This window comes from Astatotilapia calliptera, chromosome 23 (genome assembly GCF_900246225.1).
Source record: "Astatotilapia calliptera chromosome 23, fAstCal1.2, whole genome shotgun sequence".
NCBI lineage: Eukaryota > Metazoa > Chordata > Actinopteri > Cichliformes > Cichlidae > Astatotilapia > Astatotilapia calliptera.
Genome location: NC_039323.1, coordinates 16421200 through 16443119, shown reverse-complemented (window position 1 = coordinate 16443119; position 21920 = coordinate 16421200).

Here is a 21920-nt window from a genome sequence, read left to right as displayed (position 1 = left end):
ATTTTCTCTCAGCAGCAGGTGATAGCTTGCATTCTCTTCCTGATCTTGGCAGTGATGAAACAGTGCCATGCACTTTATACTTACAAACAATTGTTTGCACTGTTGCTCTTGGGACATGCAGCTGCTTCGAAATGGCCCCAAGTGACTTTCCTGACTTGTTCAAGTCAATAATTCGCTTTTTCAGATCCATGCTGAGCTCCTTTGACTTTCCCATTGTAGCATTTGTGGGCGTTTGTATCCAATGAGCCCTATTTAACCTGTCTAAGAGAAGTCACCAGCTGTAGTCACTCATAATCACTCACAAGAAGTTAAGAGGCCATGCTATGAAGCTCAGTTCACTGACAACTTTCTAAGTCACCAAAATTGCTAATTCATGTTGCTGTATGTATAATTTTGACCCAGCAGATGTGATCACTTTTTTCTGTTAACCCATAATAAAGTCATTAAAGAACCAAACTTCATGAATGTTTTTTGTGACAAAGAAGTATCTGTTCCAATCACTCTATCAGAGAAAAATCAGAGTTTTAGAAATAACGGGACACTCAGTAGATCCATTATGTTATATTCTTTACAAGTGTATGTAAACTTTTGACCACAACTGTAATAACATTTCTGCATCCATACATATAATATGAATGAAAAGCTACAGTGGCCCTTAGAGTGAAACATGTTACAACATTAAAATGACATACATTGTTTCCATATCAGACATTAATCAACCTTTGGGTAAATTTGAAAAAGAAGAAACTATTATTGCAATCAGATCAGGGTCAAAACGAATCATTTCTTTTCCCTTTGTTCTAGATTTGTTGGTTTAATGATGACTCAAAGGTCAGTGCTGCTTGCAAACAATTATGCTTCAAGGTTCACCAAAGATCAACTCATGGCAATAAATAAATACATACATTAATTAATGTATCAATCAAACTCAGTGGGAAATGAAACAGGTGTTGGTGATTTTCAAAGCACTTCTCTGTATTTAGTAGCTATACAGCTATACAGTAGATATGTAAAGTTTCAGTCATGTTCGACTGAGTAGCAGCTCCCAAAACTTGAATCTCTCAAGATGGTACAGGCAAGTAAACAGTGAGCTGTGCCCTATGCACTTTGGGTGGTAGATAAGAGTCATGAGTTTTCCTCTAAGCTGAAACAATGAGAGAAGCACCTCTCAAAGAAGAGCAGTGAGATCTCAAAGCCTAAAATGTTTGATACATCTGAGCCAGTCGCATAGGCTAAAGGACGGATAATCTATAAAGCAGTGTTTGAAATTGGCGTCTTCAAAGAGATAACTTTACTCCCATGTGCTATCAGTGTCGCACTGAATCTCTTTCTACCATGGATTTCAAATAGTTGCAAACTCTTTACAGTTGTGAGAATTGTTGTCAATTGTCTGTGTGTGGGTCTAATGCTGTATTACTGCTTTGTATCAATGTGTCTGTGGGAAAACATCTTAGAGAGGAGTAGACAAAACAAAGAAGAAACAAAAAATTCTCACAAGCTGGATTTGAACCACATAGATCAATGCTGCTTTAGTGAAGTTACCCTCCATGATGACAGAAAAAATCTTCTTTAAGTACATCTACTAGCTGGGCAGTCACTGAAATGTTTTTTTTAACATTTTAAACATCATAGCTGCATATCAAGTATTTTATTTTTCTCTTGTTGGTACTATCATACCATCCCAGTAGACTGATACGTGGGAAAAACCTGCTCCTGAGATGTCTATACAGTATAAAGTCTAAAATTCGCTTTTACCAAATGGCCCATATCGTAGGTTAAATAGTCATTCAAATAAGTGCAAACTGTTTGTGTTTCTGCACTTAGCACCAGTAAAAGGAAGGCACTTAGCACAGTAAATAACAAAGAAAATGTAATAGTATTTACATCGATATATTGTGTCATTATCATCATTACTTAACAGGTACAGTCCTCTCAGGGTCCCTCTACGTTTAGCTTGAGTTTTGTTGTTTGTTTGCTTTGTTTTTTTTTAATCCCAGAATTATTTTTATTTTCTTTAGTCTGTGACAGAAGTCATCCCTCAGTAAAGCTAATCAAGGATGAGACAGCGGGTGTGAGGAGGAGGTGGGTGCTGACAGAGAGGTTTGGACAGATGGACAGACAGACAGGCTGTGCTCTGTCAGCACAGGCTGACATGATGAGAAGGGACAGACGAATGGAAGAACAGAATTGGAGAAAGAAGTGAAGTGGAGAGAGTAAAGATGAAGAACCAACAGCAGAAGTGAAACTACACACTGTAACACACTAACACTTCCTTCAGTCCATTCAACCCAACTTTTCTTTTTTTCTCTTGTTTGCTTAATTGATTTTAAATAAAATGTATATGAAGTCATGATGTTAGGGGGAAATGATGTGTTTTATTTCCCGTGACACAGTCTTGTGTTTCTGGTTTAAAAATATTTGAAAACGGGGGAAAAACCTGCTTTTTAGACAATGTAAACAGACAAACATTTTCTGAGAATCATAAACAATGAAACTCCAGGTAAATGTGTTAAAATACTGTTAGTTTAAATGTGGGCCATCAATGTTGATTTAACAAACAAAACCTAGAATGAAAAATATGTGAACAGTTTCTCTTTTACACCCAAAAAATGAATCTAATACCAGAAGCAAAATAGAAGTAATCACTGCTTTGGTGAGCCAAACTTTACACATATTTTGAAAATAAAGTGATGTGACTGTCAGCAAAACCATCTGATACTACTGATTCAAGGAAGATGATGACAAAAATGGTTTTGAACTCTACTTTTTGAAGCCTTAATGTTTTGGGTTTTGCCATGTTAGTTGTTTTGTTTTGGCATTTTAACAGAGTTATTTGGATAGGAGCATCATAGGAAATTGTCCGGTGACGACATCCAAAAATATACATGCCTCTGAACCAGACTAATAACAATGCTATTCTTACAAGTGTGCTGGGAGATTGCGTACACCTTGCAATAGAAGGTTTGTGAGTTAAAGTCCGATTGTGCTGCATTCTCATACACACCTTTGTCAGGTGTCTAATGTGTAGAAAAGTTGTAATTCTGCTGTTGGTTGGCTTACTCACTTGGTGTTGTTACTTATTTTATGTTGTTATTTCTTAACCTTCTTAATGATAATGCTAGGTGTGGAGAAAAAAAAAATCTACTCAACGCTCAACTTTGTGAATTGGAGGCACGTCTTGGAAAGGTGGAAAATAAATGCACCACAATCAAAACATCAACACACACCATCCATCCAGCTTTAGATGGGATATTCAAATGAATTTGAATAATGCTCTCTTTAATTTAATACATGCAAAACATTTCAAAAAAGGTGGGATTGGGCATGTTTATCGAGGTCACATTACTTCTTATTTTAATACGATTGTAAGTGTTGGGAAGCTGGGACCAAAATGGAAATAAATGCATTCAGTTTTTTAAACATTTTACAAAGACTTACCACCAATTCTGTTTACTGAAAAGTTAAGTATTTATTTAATTATTTTTTTAAAATATGTGACTGTTTTTGGGACAGTGCGTAATTGCTCTCTAGTGTCTTTGCTAGACTCAGGTATGCTAAAACAAACTGAAATCAGTGGACACCTGAGAAGTCAAAGTAAAAACAAACAAATTAAAACGAAAAGCTAATATAATCGGTCTTTTACATAAATTAAAAATATTCAGTTTTATGCTAAGCTATTAATCGTAATTCAAAACTCAGCAGGAGGGTGTGTTTGATTTGATCAGTTTCATTTACATTTATCATCCGCAGCATACACATGACTACTTTCAGTACATTAATGTTAACGGTCTTGTCTTAAACAGCTCAACTATGAAAATATATTGCAGGGACTTATGCAATTGTGATTTAACTTACACCTCTTGTCTTAATAGATTTGGGGTTCTGGGGGAGATTGGACAGTCATATTTCATCATATAATGAGATTAGTGTTTTTAAAAAGAAAACATTCAATCCATAATTTCTGGCATAATCCCACATTTTCTGTTTTTCTTTGTTTTGGGTTCATTAAATCCTCTTGAAAGAAGAGGATGTTGAAATGAGAACCACATATTTTAGTGTGAATAAGTTGTTGCACAGCCAAAGTCGAGGATTACCCAGTGAGGGAAAGAAAGGGATAAGCTTTTATTCGATCAGCTGTCTTATATGACATCTCTACAAAACATGAACCTGAATTAATGTTTGTCACTTATATAGTACTGACAGGTAGGCAGTAAAACTCCATGCTAATTAACAGTAATAAAGAATTTCATTACATTATGTATACACAGAATAAACATGCACAGATCTTACTCTGTTGACAGGCAGAGCTGCACTAGCGTCCTTTGGGTTACAGGGTTCAAGTGGATAGACCTGAATTAAGAAACATACATACATATCCTATTGAATTTAATGTTTTAAGAACCTCTATGGTGTTAGAGGGCACCTAACTTTGTCAGTCACTATTGGCAAAATTGGTGGGGGTATCTGATAGTTCATCAGATAACAGGAACAACAAAAGTACACATTTTATTGTGACAAAGAATAGTAAGTATGAAAGTACTGGACACTACACTGGTATAAATACTGAATAATGCAATGCATTGCTGATTCATGGTATATGGCATCATCAAGTACAAACATGAATACAAGCATTGCTGAGAACCATAGTCAGAACTTGGCAATTGTCAAGTAAAAGTTGATTGTTTATGAAGTCTGGGGGTGTACTGTTGTAATTCTTCTTTATCTAATCTGCATTTGATTTGACTGAAAGTTGCATACTCATCCCTTACGTATCACAAAGGTCTTTCTTTTTCCTGTGTAATGGGAGCTCGATCCTGCTTTACCTTCCCTCTCATATAACCCACAGGTTAATTCTCGCGCCTTTTTAAAAAAATCTCCATTTATATGCTTTCTTTGAGTCAGACAACGTATTAATTTTCACTGTTTCACTGCAAATATAATCTCAAAGCTTGTCTCTCCAAAGTAAGTCCCTTTATTTGCCCACCAAGCCTAAAGCTGAAATGCAATTTGGGGAAAATAAAATAATATAAATTATAATAACATATAATAATAAAAAATAAAAAATGGTCTGGGTACAAATGACCAAGTCTGCTTTCTCCAACTCAGAAATAGTTTTCATATGTTTTTATTTTGACTTGATCTTGGAAAAGTCCCCCACACTTTTAACTCACGCTTAGACTGCTGTTATTTTCTCTACTTAGGTCTCACTTCATTTTCCCAGGAAAGGCAAACCAGACATTAAGTATAGCAAATGAAAACATTTTCATCACTACTCTCTGAAAACATCCTATTTATAGAAAATGACAAATGTGTGAAAAATGAAAGTGGAGTTAAATAGTCAGTTCTGTCATGGTCCTGGGCCATGTGGGCCCAGTATTCGCAGTTTTGTGTGTTTTGTATTTCATTCCCTAGTCATGCCTTGGATTATTTAGTTAAGATGGTCCTTATTTGATTACCTCCTGTGTGCCCCTGTGTATCTGTGAGCCCTCGTCTCTCCTTGTGTTTATTTCTGTTTTCCCAGCCCGTTATGTCTGTGTTCTCCCCGTGCTCTCTCTCCTCCTGTTTGAACCTCTGTACTTCCTGTTTTACTTTGACAGTCTCCCGTCAGTGTTGTTTACTCCTGCCATGTCTTGTTATGTTCATCTGTGTCAGCTGTGTTCCCATGTGTGGCCACTTCCCCTGATCATCCCTCTTGTGTATTTAGTCTCTGTGTTTCATGTAGTCTGTGTCGCGTCGTCTGTGTTACCACCCCCTGTGTTCCGGATCTCCAGCCATAGCTTTTCCTTAGTTTATGTCCAGTTTAGGTTTCTGTTTGAACTATTACTCTTATGCTGCCCTCACTCTGTTTTGTTCCTTTCATCAGCCAGAATAAAAGGCTCGCTTTTGTTTTACTCCACTCCTGCATCCTCGCTTGTGTTCGCTCCTGGGTCCACCACACACATTTCCGCACGGTCTGCCTCTGCAGACCGTGACAAGTTCACTCATTTCCTCTGTCTTAATTTTACAAATACAGTTTTGATATCCAATATCCTTCTCTGGCATTATCACATGTCCAGCTCATCTCATGAAGTCTTCATGCAAAAAGGATTTTTTTTTCTTTCCCCAGGTTTTAAAGAACAGCACAGAGACACTTCTCTGGCTTGATATATGAGATGAAAAATTATTAGAGAAGGAGGAGAGGAGCAAACATAGGTGAGATCAGAGATGAGGGGTGAGATAAAGAGACAGAAATGAGAATAGAGAGTGAAAGTGCAAAATGCCACTGAGAAGTTTGGAAGAAAGATAAGAGCTAAACAGCCACTCTTCTCGTCTTTTATTCAGCGTCAATTTACAGTTCAGTGCACAATTTAATAGATTTTCATTCGTTTAAAATATGCAAACACATTATCACACATTGTTTTTCTGTAAATGATCTAGAACAGGATGCTTACAGGAAGCTATAAATATTTCAACTGTGTTTTACATGCGCACACATTTTAGCTTTTGGTAGAAAGGCATGAGGCTTTTAAAATAACCATTTCACAAAGATGCCAAACATAGTGCTACAGCAATTATGACAGAACAAGAAGGTGATAAAAAAGAAAAGATGTAGAGGAATAAATTTAGTAACCTTACAGGAAGCAGCAAAACCACTCAAAATATGGTGGTGTGCACAACAACCTGCAGACATCAGACAGAGAGAAGGAACTGGGAAACAACCAAAAAGAACCAAACCTCAGTGAAACACCTTTGCCTCTGACAACCACTTTATCCACGGGCAGCTCTGTGCTGCCAGTTCCAATGCCTTTCTATCAATGACTATATTCATCCAATCATTCTGCATATTAGAGTAGAAATAATAAAATAACAATAAAAATCATAGGCTGAAAGAGACATAAAACATAAGAACAAACCATCCATTTGGTGTCCTGTGAGACCGGACTTCCTTTTCCAAAATACAGCACTTAGGTAGATAATCAGAGCTTTGGAACTGATGGTAAAAGCAAATTCCAGATCTTATCACATAAAAACAAAACCAGAAATGCAACAATTACACAAAGATTTATGAAATTGATATTTAATTTGTAATTATGATGGTTGTCTTAACATCCCTAATCACTTCTTGAAGCTAAAGTGTGTATGTGAATTTTAGGAGTAATGAAGAAACTCACCCAAAGTAATGGTGTAATAAAAAGATGAGTTTATAATAGTTTTTGAAAATAATGAAGCTCTTCTTCACCCACTAACAATACAGACAGCACTTGTAAAAATCAGTTAATTTGTGCTGATGAAGATAATATGGAAATTATACCACTTTATTTTCACTCTGTGGAAATAAAACGGTATGCAAAATACGAATTATACCTTCTTGTATTTGTGTAAAAAGTGCACTGAGGTTTGCATATTCCAGTATATCAAAACATATGAGGTCCTCATAGCTTTTTTCATTTGATAAATTCACTTGTCTCACTAGAGTTAAAATGCCACACTTCTGGGATGCCCATCTAGTTGTCTAGAACTGAAGAAGACTTGATTCAGAAGCAAAAACATAAAGAATATAAGAACTCTGCTCTTGATGTGTTTACTGTTTCTGAGCTGGAGTGTTATGCAGGTAATTAAGTTAGACAGCTGTTCACCCACAACACGACTGTACTGTTTGGAAACCAAATTTTGTTTCCTAAGTAAAGATGGATTTCTGTTCCCCAAGTTAAATTTTCACTCTTATGGGCCAAGCTACCATCTGTTGTCTTTTACGGCAAGTAAACTTCTGACCAGTTAGTCTATGGTCTTCTTTTTGATCGAAGTTGTTAGTGATATCCTCAAGAATTCAAAGGCTGTAGTGAAAACGAATGTTTCCACGTATAGCTGTTTTATATTCAGGAGTGAAACAAGTGTTGCTATTGGATGGTGTGGTCAACAAAATGCATTTTATCTGTCAGTCAATGACCTCACATCAACAGAAGTTTTACTTACAAGACTCCAAGTAACAGCAACATCACTGTTCTTCAACAAGTGCTTAAGAACAACATTGCATGGTGTTGCATACCCTTGTCTCCTGAATCTGCCCCAGAGTGTCAAAATAATAATCATTAAAATTTTCAATTTTGGAAATTGGGTAAAGTTACTAAGATACAGTGGTACAGGTGCTAAGCAAAGTTTGAGATCCACGGTGAAATCACTGAGTGCATAGACAGACGCATCTTTTAAAGTGTAAAAACAAAAGAAAACAACAAAGGAAACCACCTTGAGATTCGCTCCAAATAGTTGTACCTACTTTAATGGCCATTAAAGTAGGTACAACTATTTGAACCATCAGACACTATAGCAGATGTTTCTCTATCCCAAAGTAACTCATTTTGTCAAACACTGTGTCCTATGTAAAACTGCTGGTAAGTGCAGAAAAAATACCAACCATGGCTGAGGGAAGAATTGGAAAATATACAGACAGGAAAATGTGTGATGATCGTTCAAGAGCTCTACAGATGGGGCCCTGCTGTACTTGAAGTGAATCTCCAAATGACCAAAAGTTAATCGAACTGTCCTGTAAGTCCGCTGACATCAGTGTAGCCAGTGTGTTCATGCTATCCTGTCCCATAGTACTGTGAAGAAATTATTTTGTCCTTTTTAACCACTCTTTGACTACATGGAAGGGGTTTTGATGGCTGTTTGCATTTATTCCAGTGTTTCAAAAAAGGTTTCCAAAAGTCAGCAAAATGACATCGCAAACTCAAACCCTCCTCTCTGCAGATCATTGGCGAATGTTCACTTGTACAGCAAAAAAAAAAAAAATCAGAACCAATGAGTTACAGTACAAGAATGTCACAAATCATTTAACTGCTTTATTATTATTTCAGTGCATTGTGGAGCTAACTGTACAGATACTAACAGACACTATATCAGACCATGATGCAGGCACAGCATCTGAGTGTCATCTTTAGTCAGCTTGTCCTTCACTTCTTCTATGAAACAGGAAAAAACTCTCCTGAGCCTGCTGGGTTTTTAGAGGATGCATAGTTTGTTTTTGAAGAAGACTGCATAGAATATCAACATGCATGAGGCCAGTGTCGGGAAACAGATAAAGAGAAAAGAAAGTCTACATCCCTGCAATGCAGGTGGCCCATGATGGACTGGCACGCTGTTTCAGGACTGATAATTCCACACTTTTTCATAACACTGTTTCAAAGTGTTTTGATGTTCAAACATGGAAGGTGTAGCTTTCAAAGATTCACCTTGTTTGTCCTCACTCTGGAATCCTCCCGCCACACATTTCATCCAGGACTGCAGCTCTCCTAGGGGACTTGGAGAAATTTGGTAAGAGGTTGTCAAAAAAAGTTAACAGGGCTACAAGATTAGCAGGCCTGTTGCGTTTACTTAAAAAGCCATCTCTAGACCCAGCTGTCTTAGCTAATTATAGGCCAATCTCCAACCTTTCTTTCATTTCAAAAATCCTTGAAAGAGTAGTTGTCAAACAGCTAACAGATCATCTGCAGAGGAATGGTTTATTTGAAAAGTTTCAGTCAGGTTTCAGAGCTCATCACAGCACAGAAACAGCTTCAGTGGAGGTTACACATGATCTTCTTATGGCCTCTGACAGTGGAATTATCTCTGTGCTTGTCCTGCTAGACCTCAGTGCAGCGTTTGATACTGCTGACCATAATATCCTATTAGAACGATTAGAACATGCTGTAGGTATTAAAGGTACTGCGCTGCAGTGGTTTGTATCATATCTATCTAATAGACTCCAATTTGTAAATGGAGAGTCCTCTTCACATGCTGAGGTTAATTATGAAGTTCCACAGGGTTCAGTGCCAGGACCACTCTGTTCACATTATACATGCTTCCCTTAGGCAGTATCATCGGAAGACATAGTATACATGTTCACCGCTATGCTGACAGTGTTGGGGAGTAACGGAATACGTGTACCGCCGTTATGTATTTAAAATACAAAATATGAGAAACTGTATTCTGTTACAGTTACCGTTACGTTACCGTTACTGTTACAGTTACCGGTGGTATTCAGAATACAGTTACTTTGTTGAAATAAAGGGATTAGACGGTGTACCCGTCGAAACGCCGTGCATTTATCGAGACTTTCAACCCCAAGTAGGCCAGTTATGGATCTTTGGATCCACATTATGTCAGCAGCTGTTCTCCACCATGAACTATGTTAAAAACAAACACCGCTCACGCCTCACAGATGACAGCTTACAGTCCTGCGTAAAGATGAAAGTGACTTCGTACAGCCCCGATTTGCAGACGCTGTGCGCATATGGGATATGCGCAGAGGTTCATGAGCAGAAATCCCATTGTAAAGATATCACGGCAGACCCTACGATGTTTCCATGAACATGCTTTTCAGCATCTCTTTATTGACCACTTTTCACACACGGTTGCTGTACGCATACAGCCGGCTGTAGCTTTTCAGCTCACAGCCAGACACACACCAACACAACAGCATAGATGGCACAGACGTTAAGGCGGCAAGGCGTGACTGCGGGTGCTGCTCAGGTGCGTCCACCTCCCCTGCAGCGGCTCTGCAGACCACGCCCCGCCACATACCTTAACCTGGTAAAATACATACACTCAACAAAAATATAAACGCAACACCTTTGTTACTGCTCCCATTCCCCATGGGATGGACGTAGAGACCTAAAATTCATTCCAGATACACAATATAACCATCCCTCCCAAACAGTGGTCACAAATCAGTCCAAATGTGTGGTAGTGGGCACATCTGCTATATTGAGATAATCCATCCCACCTCACAGGTGTGCCACATCAGGATGCTGATCTGACATCATGAGTAGTGCACAGGTGTACCTCAGACTGCCCACAACAAAAGGCCACCCTGGAATGTGCAGTTTTTTGCACTATTGGGGGTCTGGGGACCCAGAACCGGTCAGTATCTGGTGTGACCACCATTTGCCTCATGCAGTGCAACACATCGTCGCATGGAGTCTATCAGATTGTCAATTGTGGCCTGTGGAATGTTGGTCCACTCCACTTCAATGGCTGTGCGAGGTTGTTGGATATTCGTGGGAACTGGTACACGCTGTCGTATACGCCGGTCAAGCACATCCCGAACATGCTCAATGGGTGACATGTCCGGTGAGTATGCTGGCCATGCAAGAACTGGGACATTCTCAGCTGCCATCTGCCCTGAACAATGTGAACCATGATTCATCCGTGAAGCGCACACCTCTCCAACGTGCCAGACGCCATCGAATGTGAGCATTTGCCCACACTGTCATGGTCCTGAGTCTGAGGACTCAGTGTTTTGTTTCCTTATGCTTTTGTTCATTTCGAGTGTGTATTCTGTTGTGATTTTGCCATTTGTTAGGTTTCTGTTCTTTGCCTGCCTGCTCCCACTTCTCTGTGTTCCCTCTGTCTGTCCATGGTGTTATTGTGTCTGCTCATGAGTCTGCCTGTCAAGTTCAGTGTCCTGTCTGGTTCTCTGTGTCTGTTAGTTTCCTCTTTTATTCTGAAAGTTCTTGTCTCATGTCAGTGTGTTCAGTTTTACCTCTCCCCTGTCTCGTTAGCCTAATTGCTCCCATCTGTGTCTCCCTCCTGTGGCCCATTCCCTGATTACTCCCGTGTATTTAAGCCCTGTGTTTTCCTGTGCTCTCTGTCGTGTCGTCTGTTTAATTCCATGTAGTCTGCATTATTCCATGTTTCTTAGTGTCTCTCTGCTCCTCGTTTCATGTCCTCCCTTTTGCATTAGTTTTCCCAGTTTAGGTTTATGTTCGGTTCTGCTCACACCTTGGTTTTGTGCACTGTAAACAAACCCACTTGCACCTCCGCCATTGTCTGCTATTGGATCCTCCTTTCTCACCCTCCACACGACTGCCGCCCCAGCCATGACACACACAAGTCTGTTACGGCGACGAGCTGGAGTCAGGTTAAGACCCCGATGAGGATGACGGGCATGCAGTTGAGCGTCCCTGAGACGGTTTCTGACAGTTTGTGCAGAAATTGTTTGGTTGTGCAAACCAATTGTTCCAGCAGCTGTCTGGGTGGCTGGTCTCAGACGATCTTGGAGGTGAACCTGCTGGATGTGGAGGTCCTGGGCTGGTGTGGTTACACGAGGTCTGTGGTTGTGAGGCCGGTTGGATGTGCTGCCATATTCTCTGAAACGCCTGTGGAGACGGCTTATGGTTGAGAAATGAACATTCAATGCACGTGAGACAGATCTGGTTGACATTCCTGCTGTCAGCATGCCAATTGCACGCTCCCTCATTGCTTGTGGCATCTGTGGCATTTTGCTGTGAGACAAAACTGCACATTCCAGGGTGGCCTTTTGTTGTGGGCAGTCTGAGGTACACCTGTGCACTACTCATGATGTCAGATCAGCATCCTGATGTGGCACACCTGTGAGGTGGGATGGATTATCTCAATATAGCAGATGTGCCCACTACCACACATTTGGACTGATTTGTGACCACTGTTTGGGAGGGATGGTTATATTGTGTATCTGGAATGAATTTTAGGTCTCTACGTCCATCCCATGGGGAATGGGAGCAGTAACAAAGGTGTTGCGTTTATATTTTTGTTGAGTGTATTTAGGCAGAATTTTGCAAATATCTATTTTTCATGTTTTGTTTTTTTTTTTTTTTGTTTTTTTTTAGCAGCATAGTGCTTTTTTCCAATTATTTTTTAAAAGTCAGGTCAAGGCTCCAAAAGCCCAAAGGCGATATAAGGGTGGCGGCTCACAACAGTTTTTGTTTGCTACATGGATCATTTTAGTTTAACTGGGTGTCTTTCCTTTTGTTATATTTCTTTAAGAGTTCAAAATGTGTTAATTACATAAATAAAATGTAATTTTCTCTGTAGCACTTCATGGATTTCATAAGCATCACACCTTAGTTGTTCGCATAAAGGTTAAAAAAAAACAATATATACAGTATTATCTTAATTGATTTGATTTGATATACCTTTATTAGTCCCACAAGGGGAAATTTCATAAGGCTGCCGACCTATTGCACGCAATGGTGGCGCCATCTTACCCTCCGACCATACATACATTACACAAAACATCACATGAGGAAGACAGGTCAGAGAGGTATAACAATGGAGAATGCACCACATGAGGAAAGATAAGGAGAAAAAAATAACTCCCCCCAGACTGAGCTCCAACAGGGAGATCAAAACACCTCTGCACATAGCACATGAAAAAAACTCTTAATACACCAAAGAAACACATGACAAGCAACAGGGTGGGTAAAGGGTGAGAGACAGCCGAATTAGACAGTACATCCGGGCCTGCGTGCGCTGGTCTTCATGATCCACCGTCAACATCGGAAGGGAATAAGCATCGAAGGCGTTTGGAAAGGGAGGCGGGATGAGTGTGTGCATATCAGTGTATATATGTATGTGTGTGTGTGTCCAGAGTTCAGCTGAGACAGTGTCCTTCGCCCTGCTAGGCTAAGTAAACAGTCTTCCAGCCAACCCAGGTGGCCTTGCATGGAATGGGAAGGAACAGTCTAAACACAGTCGTTATCAGGGTGTTTTTTGTTCGGCCCCAGCCTTGCGACTGCAGCTGGCGCCAAGAGGGTATCCGCATGAAGTGATGGTGCTTTTTACTTTAGTGTGAACAGCTCATATGAATTTCAAAGATGTTCTAACAGTCCAACACTGGTCTCTCAATCTCCCGTTGGAGAGCCGCGAGCTTTTGATGATGTTATCCAAACTTACGTTCCGTGATGTTGTCATTCTTTTTGCTCAAAGAGCAGGTTCTGAGAACTCACGACCGCAGTGCACTTCCCCAAGATGTGATCGAATTTGCGCTCAAAGGTGTTATTCGTGCTAACCCCTCCATATGTAATCCAGTTTTTCAGTCAGAGGTCTTGTTCTGAGTATTCACAGCAGCCGTAGCCTCTCCAAGATCTTCTCCGTGCTGCACTCAATGAGCCCATTTTGAGAAACTCACGCCTCGTCCCATCATTTCAATCCCAGCGGGCAGCCTTGTGGGGGTTTGAACAGCCGGTTCCGCTTCCTTAATTCTTCGATAAGCCAGGGCCAAGCCAGCTCCGATCAGCAAGAACCCTGTTATCATGGTTCCGAATAGGTAGATATCTTCAGCACTCAGGCTCACCCAAGCCCAGACTTCTCGTTGAGAAGGGGTGTCAATTGCATTCAGAGACCAGTTGTTCCAATCCATAATTCTCTTTTAGGTTTTAGAGAACAGACTGTGAGAGAGTGTTCCAGGGAAAAGTAATACAAAAAACACAAGACTAGACAAGGACATAAGAGGATAAGCAGGGAAGCTAAGGGAGAGGAGGAGGAGAGGAGAAAAGTGTGACCGCCTTCGTCAAGAGCAGTAGAGTCATTTTAGATTGTCAAAAAGTATTTGCGGCTCCCAGTGTTTTGTTTTGCGTGGAAACCAGGTCCAAATGGCTCTTTGGGTCTTAAAGGTTGCTGACCCCTGTGTTAGGCTATGCCCTCTCTATTTTTGATTTCCATGCTGGTGGAAACCCAAATAACACACGCATTAAGTGGCTCTAATGTCTGTGTCTCAATCTTGTGGCCCATGTCACCTCTACTTGCGACCCGCATAATGACATGAAGAAATATTTTTAAAAATTATTATTCAAAAAATGATTTAATATGAAAGCAATAGGCAGAGTGTTACAGGCATAGCCCTAAAGAATGTAGCCTCATGGGCAGTGTAGTCCGTGCTGCAGGGAGAATGGACTGCCATACCCATTATGTGTCTGTGAGCACTAGGAGGAAGAAAAAGGAGAGTCGAAAATTATGAGTTGTCACCGACCAGAAACATGTAAATATAATAATAACCACTGCAGCCAAAAAGAGTGCCTCGCAAGCCCAGCTGTAAGTAAGCTATTAAGACTCGACTGGAAACTGTGTTTGTGTTTTCCTCCAAAACAATGAGTTCCGTTGGAGCAGCGTTTCAACGCCTCTCTCTCTATCAAATCAAATCAAATCACTTTTATTGTCACATCACATGTGCAGGTACATTGGTACAGCACATGTGAGTGAAATTCTTGTGTGCGAGCTTCACAAGCAACAGAGCTTCACAAGCAACAGAGTTGTGCAAAATACAATAATGTAAACAAGCAAAATACAAGAATGGCTACATCTGAAACTAATAAATATATGTACAATATATAATAGTATATGCATTTCTGGATGTGTATACTAAATATTTTTCTACGTGTGTGTGTGTGTGTGTGTGTGTGTGTGTGTGTGTGTGTGTGTGTGTGTGTGTGTGTGTGTGTGTGTGTGTACACATATTTTACAAATTAAATAGAGTAAACAATAAATAAAATATATAAAATAAAATATACAGAGTGAGACATGTGCAAAACAGTGGCGTTACTGTACAGTATGGAGTGCATAATGTTAAAGTTCCAGTAGTGAAGCTGAGGTGTCTATGACGTGTTCAGCAGTCTGATGGCCTGATGGAAAAAGCTGTCTCTCAGTCTGCTGGTACGGGACCGGATGCTGCAGAACCTCCTTCCTGATGGAAGTAGTCTGAACAGTTTATGGCTGGGGTCACTGGAGTCCTTGATGATCCTCCCCGCTTTCCTCAGGCACCGCTTCCTGTAGATGTCTTGGAGGGAGGGAAGCTCACCTCCAATTATCCGTTCAGAGCACCGCACTACTCGCTGGAGAGCTTTGCAGTTGTAGGCGGTGCTGTTGCCATACCAGGTGGTGATGCATCCAGTGAGGATGCTCTCAATGGCACAGTGATAGAAGATCCTGAGGATGCGGGGGCTCATGCCGAATCTTTTCAGTCTCCTGAGAAAGAAGAGGCGCTGCTGCACCTTCTTCACTGTTTTGTTTGTGTGTACTGACCACGTAAGATCCTCAGCCAGATGTACACCAAGGAACCGGAAGCTGCTCACTCTCTCCACAGCAGCGCCGTTGATGGTGATGGGGGTGTGTACTTCTCTGCACCTCCGGAAGTCCACTATCAACTCCTTTGTCTTTGCGACGTTGAGGGTGAGATGGTTGTCTTGACACCAGTGGGTCAGGGCGCTGACCTCCTCCCTGTAAGCCGTCTCATCACCATTGGTGATAAGACCCACCACTGTAGTGTCGTCCGCAAACTTCACAATGATGTTGGAGTTGTTAGTGGCCGTGCAGTCGTAGGTGTAGAGTGAGTACAGGAGAGGGCTCAGTACACACCCCTGTGGAGCACCAGTGTTCAGTGTGACGGGGGATGAGGTGATGCTGCCCAGTCTGACCACTTGGCGTCTGTCAGACAGGAAGCTAAGGATCCAGCTGCAGAGGGAGCTGCTCAGTCCTAGATCCTGCAGTTTCCTGTCCAGCTTCGAGGGAACGATGGTATTAAATGCTGAGCTGTAATCTACAAACAGCATTCTCACATACGTGTCTCTCTTCTCCAGGTGTGACAGGGCAGTATGCAGTGTCAGGGCTATGGCATCATCAGTGGACCTGTTGTGGCGGTATGCAAACTGTAGAGGGTCCAGTGAGTCGGGTAGTGCAGAGCAGATGAAGTCCCTGACCAGCTTCTCGAAGCATTTGCTTACGATGGGGGCCAGGGCTACAGGTCGCCAGTCGTTCAATGAGGAGATGGTGGAGGATTTGGGTACAGGGACGATGGTGGCCATTTTGAAGCAGGCTGGGACTACAGACAGAGAGAGGGAAAGGTTGAAGATGTGCGTGAACACTCCAGCCAGCTGAGCCGCGCATGACTTGAGGACGCGGCCGGGAATCCCGTCCGGACCAGTAGCTTTGCGTGCGTTCACCTTCCTGAAGCACCTCCGCACATCCTCCTCAGACACAGTCCGGTCTCATGGTGTTCGCTGCGTCGAATCTAGCGTAGAATACGTTTAGATCCTCACACAGAGAGGCCGTGGTCTGCGGTGTGCTGGTTTTCCCTCTAAAGTCTGTGATCGTGTTTAGTCCCTGCCACATACTCCGAGGGTTGTCAAACTGTTGCTCCACCCTGTACTCACGTTTGGCTGCTTTGATCGTCTTCCGGAGTTGGTAATGTGCGTGTTTGTAGTCCGATGTGTTCGCGAAGGCAAAGGCGGTGCTCTGTGCCGCGCGAACATCTCCGTTAATCCAGGGTTTTTGATTTGGGAAGGATTTAACTGTTCTGGATGGGACGACATCTTCCACGCATTTCCTGATAAATCCGCAGACTGAGTCTGTGTATTCGTCAATGTCCCTAGCAGCCACGTGAAACATTTCCCAGTCCGCGTGATCAAAACAGTCCCGCAGCGCAGACTCCGATTGGTCCGTCCAACAGTGCACCGCCCTCCGGGTTGGAGCTTCCTGTTTCAGCTTCTGCCTGTAGGCGGTCAGGAGCAGGATGGAGCGGTGATCTGATTGGCCGAATGGGGCGCGGGGGAGGGCTTTGTACGCATCCCGGAAAGAGGTGTAGCAGTGGTCGAGTAGCCGATCTCCACGAGTGTTAAAATGGATGTGTTGGTGGAGTTTGGGTGAGACTTTCTTCAGGTTTCCCTTATTAAAGTCTCCGGCTGTGATAAACGCTGCCTCTGGGTGTGCGGTTTCCTCGCTGCTGATCGCGCTGTACAGTTCCCTGAGTGCTCGGTCAGTGTCGGCTTGTGGGGGAATGTAAACAGCCGTAATAATCACTGCTGTAAATTCCCTCGGTAGCCAGAATGGCCGGCACTTAATCATCAGGTACTCAAGGTCCGGTGAGCAGAAGGATTTGACCGGGTGCACGTTCGCATAATCACACCAGCTGTTGTTGATCATGAAACACACACCACCGCCTCTGCTTTTCCCAGTAAGATCCTGTGACCTGTCGGCGCGATGCACGGAGAACCCCGGTAGTTGTATTGCGGAGTCCGGTACCTTGTCCGATAGCCAGGTTTCTGTGAGGCAGATCACGCAGCAGTCCCGCATCTCTCGCTGGAATGAGATCTGTGCCCGAAGCTCGCACAGCTTGTTCTCCAGAGACTGCACATTAGCCAGTAATAAACTGGGTAACGGTGGTCTGTTAGTGCGCCGTCTCAGTCGAACCAGAACGCCAGATCTTCTCCCTCTGCGTCGGCGTTTGCGGCCTCCAGGGCCAGAGAACAAAGGCGTCTCAGGTGAGGTGAATGGGGTCTGCAAACGGAGCGTCCGTGTTGCAAAACTTGAACTCCAAAAAGTTATAAGAAAGACCGTCTTTTATGTCAAGTAGGGTTTGTCGGTCGTACACAAGGAGACATGTGCTACTCGCGAAAAAATGAAGGAAAAGTAAAATTAAACACAGAAAAAAGCTGTTGCTTGGGGGAGCTCGCGACAAGGCTGCCATACTCGGCGCCATCTTGTTCTCATTTCTCATCTCTAGGGATGGGTACCGGTGTCCTGACATAAACGGTAGTAACCAGACCGAAAAGCAGCGCACATTTCGGTGCTTTATTTCGGTGCTTTTTTTTCCTGAGCTGTGATACACTTCTAGCCAATCATTTTACGTTTCCGAGGATAGTAGGCGGGCCCAGGTACGTACGTTCTTTTAGAGCAGAGCTACAGATTAAAAATGCCCAAGGCGAAGCGGTCAAAAGTCTGGCTGTACTTCACAGCAAAATATGCAAACTCAGCAGCCTGCAACAAGTGCTTTAAGCTGATACTGTGATACTGTCAAAGGAGGTAACACCTCGAATCCGATGAAACACCTGGCGACGCATAGCGTTTTTTTTTAAAAGCCAAGAAATGCGCTGTATTTGATAGCTTGCTGCGAGACCTCACACTGTGCACATCTACCTCGGGTGTGGTGCCTGTTATCAGACCCGGAATTAGCAACATCCCCAAAAACACGAAGAATAGAGTCCTGGCCCCTAGCCCTGCCAGTGTAGCAGAAATGATGACGGATGATGATGCAGCAGCAGCCGTTCTTCTCTGCGTGAGTAGCTTAATGTTGTTCGTGTGTAATTTACGTTGAGTAGGCTAACCACGTTATTACATTAATGCATGTAAGGTGAACTAGCAAACATCATCATAGCTACATGCGGCTGTCTTCTTGTTTGATGGCAGATACTCCCTTCACCCTGGCCAAAAAGGCTAAAATGACCAAAGAAAAAGAGGGAAACGGCTAAACATGAGAGGTTTTTGGATAAAGTTTGTGTTTTTTCCATTGTTTAAGCACTGCTTCCAGCCAAGAGTGATACCATATATGCCCTATAGCTGCAGAAAAGGCTAACATTGTTATCTTTTTACAAAAACCAGCTGAACATGAGAGGTTTTTGGATCAATTTTGTGTTTTTTTCCATTGTTTAAGCACTGCTTCCAGCCAAGAGTGATACCATATATGCCCTATAGCTGCAAAAAAGGCTGACATTGTTATCTTTTTACAAAAACCAGCTGAACATGAGAGGTTTTTGGACCAATTTTGTGTTCTCCATTCTTTAAGCACGGGTTTGAGCACCGTTTGAGCACCGGCACCGTTTCAAAAGTACCGATTTGGCACCGGTATCAGATAAAACCTAAACGATACCCATCCCTATCTCTCTCGCTAGCAAAGTTGAAGCAGACAACAAAGTAAAGCTCGTTTTCGGATACGAGCTCGACACGGAACCTGACGTATTAGCCAGAGGTCCCTTTACTACGGTTCAGAGCTGCGGACCTGTTTTATATACGCGCGGAATAGTTTTCTATATGAGATCGCTGCAAAAAGTGAAGCCTTACCTAATGTCCACCCTACTGTTACTCATTTTATATTAAGATTTAAAAATCTAGTTGATATTGGTATGGCGAGTAGCCTTCAGTAATAGTAATAAATCACACAGCAATAGTACATTCATGTAGTTGTAAAAACCATGATAATATAATAGGTACTCCAAAGTATTCAGAATACATTACTCTCATTGAGTAACGTAACGGAATATGTTAAAAAAATACATTTTGGGGCATGTATTCTGTAATCTGTAGTGGAATACATTTTAAAAGTAACCTTCCCAACACTGTATGCTGATGACACCCAGCTCTATCTATCCATGAAGCCAGATAACACACACCAATTAGTTAAACTGCAGGAATGTCTTAAAGACATAAAGACTTGGATGGCCTCTAACTTTATGCTTCTTAATTCAGATAAAACTGAGGTTATTGTACTCGGCCCTGAAAATCTTAGAAATATGGTATCTAACCAGATTCTTACTCTGGATGGCATTACCTTGGCCTCCAGTAACACTGTGAGGAACCTTTGGAGTGATTTTGACCAAGACATGTCCTTCAATGCACATATTAAACAAATGTGTAGGACTGCTTTCTTCCATTTGCCCAACATCTCTAAAATTAGAAATATCCTGTCTCAGAGTGACGCTGAAAAACTAGTTCATGCATTTATTACTTCTAGGCTGGACTACTGTAATTCATTATTATCAGGATGTCCTAAAACTCCCAAAGCCTTCAGCTAATCCGAAATGTTGCAGCAAGAGTACTGACAGGGACTAGAAAGAGAGAGCATATTTCTCCTGTATTGGCTTCCCTTCATTGGTTCCCTGTTAAATCTAGAATTGAATTCAAAATCCTGAGCCTGGTTCTGCTGGAGGTTTCTTCCTGTTAAAAGGGAGTTTTTCCTTCCCACTGTCACCAAAGTGTTTGCTCATAGGGTCTACCTTACAATATAAAGTGCCTTGAGGTGACTGTTGTTGTGATTTGGTGCTATATAAATAAAATTGAATTGAATTGCATTGCGTGGTGAGGTTTAACTCATGGGTGATGTCCAAAGGATATATGAGGAAATGTTTCTTTTAATCTGGCCTGCAAATAAACAATATATAGTTTATTACACAGATTAATACAACCCTTGTTGTTTTTCTGTATTTATCTGGCAGAAGTCACTGTCTCAGGGACATTTGAGTCCCTTTGTGATTGTGTCCATTAACAACAGAAAAAAATAAATCTCGCCTCATTTAAATGTTCATAAATATACCTGAGCAGAGTCACTGGCCCACAGTTCATCAGTTGTTTCATCAGCTTTCACAGCCATAAGGAGTGTTTGCAGAGTCCAAAAAATGATAATATAATCAAAAAACTCATTTTGGTTAGACTTGGGGGTTCAATTTATTGGATAAATGTAGACTTCACAGACTGTAAACAGTGATTAATAGCTAGGAATTGGTGAGGTTCACAGGATTAAGAATCTTTTTTTAATACAGTAAATCTCACAAAGTGAGCCATGCCACCTCCAAAAAGCAACCATTGTAATGTATGACAGTGTACAGACACGCTGCCATATTGAGTTCTAAATCAAACAATCAATATGTGCTGGAAGTGCAAACCTTCAGGTTTTTCTTTTAAGAGATTTTTTTCTGCATTTTTACATAGTCTTTGCACTCAGAGACTGGTTGACATTTAAAACCCATAAACATCACCAAATGCTGTGTTTCCTCCTTTCAGATTATCTATTAGCCCTTTATTGCAGCACCTTCAGCTGCTGCTTGTTTGTGGTCTATCTGCTTTCAGGTAAAAGTAATATTACCTTAGAGGGGTTTACCTCTGACAAACATCTGGCTGACAGTCTTAACAGTTTTTACCTTTGTTTTGAGAACTTTGACTGTTCTAGGCAGACCAGCACACCGAGGGAAAAGACTATCACTCCCCCATCAATTTGTATTGATGAGAAGGGGGTAGCTAATCTCTTTAGACACACTAAAAGTAAGAGTCCTGGACCTGACAACATCTGTGGACAGGTACTGAGAACTTGTGCTGATCAGCTGAGTGGGATTTTTCACCATATTTTCTCACTTTCTTTAGAGCTACAGACAATACCTAAGATTTGGAAACATGCTGTCATTGTTCCTGTTGCTAAGGGCAGTTCTCCTAAGGTACTGAATGAGTTTAGGCCTGTGGCTCTGACTTCTTTAGTGATGAAGTCATTTGAGAAGATAATTAAGAAGGAGATTTTAATGCATGTTGAACACCATCTTGACCCCTTCCAGTTCACCTATAGTGCAGGGAGAGGTGTGGAGGATGCTGTTGTCACACTCCTGCATCTC